Below are 1,923 nucleotides of genomic sequence, written 5' to 3' on the forward strand. Positions count from 1 at the left end.
ACAATGGCTAGACCAATTCCTTATCTTGTGGTAATATTCATGTTACTTCTGTTCATGACTAAGTTTTCTTCCACACGAAGAACTCTTACCAATGTTCCCTCCTCTAACCATAACCATGGCCATTAAAAGATAACATTTTTAATGAGGGATGTGTTGAATGGTAGTAGCACACAATATTCAGAGAAACCAACAACTGTAAATGTGATTGATCAAATACCCCAATCCACTGCAACAATTCCACTGAATAATGCACCTTCTAAAACCCTTGATCTGTCTACTATTGGGTTCTCTTTTCCCACCAGAGCAACACTTCAAGAGCTGGAGTATGGATCAATAACATCCATAGATGAGGATATGCTCGAAAGTGATGGAGATAAAGTGAAAAACGTTGGAAAAGCAGAAGGAGTTTATGTTGTTAGTTCTAAGGATGGAAGTAGCCACATAGTGGCTATCACTGCAAGTTTCTTGAAGGGTGATGCACTAAGACTTTTTGGAGTGCTCAAGATTGATGTGTTTGAGTCACATGTTGCTATTATTGGAGGCACTAGGAAGTACTATGATGCTAATGGCTATGTTGCAGTTAAGGTTGTCCACAAAGTAGGTTCAAAAGATGGATAAGTGACAAGTTCGAAGTTCCTCTTGTTTGATGTGTACCTTAGTTAATTATATGCATTTATAATGTGAAAATCAATGAAGTATATATATGTTTTCTCTTTAGTATTGAGATATAATATGACAAAATCTACAAACAGAACATAATTGAATTTCAATCAAAATGATTTTTTCAAACACTAAGTTCATCAGTGCTGAAGTCCTAAATCATATTATTTTATGTCAAATTCAACCATTTTATGTTCTTAGTCTTTAAAAGTTTATTCTTTTTCTCATTTTTTCCTAAGTTGCAGAAGTAGTGGTGCTGGTTGCTATTGTTATACTAGTTGGGTTATTCAACATGCAACATTACGGTACAAATATAGTTTGTTGGCTCTTTGTTCCAATTGTCCTTCCACTAGTGCAGATTTGATAATTTACCTCACCTTATAGGCCTCGGTTATGGCGGAACCGAAGCCTATAAGGAGGCGGTGGCAATTTTGCAATTTCAGCAACCTATATTGCTTCGGTTCTACAAACAACTGGTGCCGTAAGTGGCTTTAGGCCTCGGTTCCTTAAGAACCGAAGCCTATTAGGCAGCCTAGAAATGAAAATTTTAAAATTGGCGCCTGCGAGAACACATTTGGCCTCGGTTGCTTTTCGATCGAGGCAATATTGGGCAGTTTTAGACCTCGGTTGAAATAGAACCGAAGCCTATAACCCTGCCCAGAAACCCTAATTTTACAAATTTCATCAGCGCCGCAATTCACCCCTCTCTCTCACTTCCTCCCTCACCAATTCAGCCGCCAAGACCTCATCTCGTCTTCCACTCCCCTTCTCTTGGAAACCCACCACAACGCCTTAACTCTTCTCCCAAACCACACCGTAGACGACGACGACGCCATCTACGACGGCCACCTCCACAACCACAAGCTCAAGAATGCGACTCTCGACGCCACCCTCTCCACAACCCCATCCAGGCCGCTCTCGTCGCCTTCGTCGCCGCGGGCGGCGGCAACTACCACGACATTGTGGATGCCGTTTTGGTGGAGAAGGAAGACGCCGCCGTTAAACAGGAGCAGACGGCGAGGTTTGGGAGCGTGAAGATGAACTCTCGATGGTGATGGCAGCGTGAAAGTACGGTGGTGATGGTTCGATGGTGCTGCGGTGGTGGTTCGATGGGGTATGGTACTGCGGTGGCTGCGCGTTGCAGAGAACATGGAGAAGTGGTGGTTGCCGGCAATGGTGGAACGTGAATGGTTGGTGCGTGAGGAAGCTTCGTGGAGGCTGCTAATTTTATTTTATTTTTTAAAAAATATTGAATCTATGGCT

At 42.7% G+C, this 1,923-nt stretch overlaps 1 pseudogene; it reads left to right on the forward strand.

The window, feature by feature from the left end:
- On the forward strand, nt 1-663 carry LOC114173312 (dirigent protein 24-like; annotated as a pseudogene).
- Nucleotides 664-1,923: the final 1,260 nt, after the last annotated feature.

The sequence above is a fragment of the Vigna unguiculata genome, chromosome 2 (assembly GCF_037176805.1).
Source record: "Vigna unguiculata cultivar grain cowpea cultivar isolate G323 ecotype 2 chromosome 2, ASM3717680v1, whole genome shotgun sequence".
NCBI classification, from domain to species: domain Eukaryota; kingdom Viridiplantae; phylum Streptophyta; class Magnoliopsida; order Fabales; family Fabaceae; genus Vigna; species Vigna unguiculata.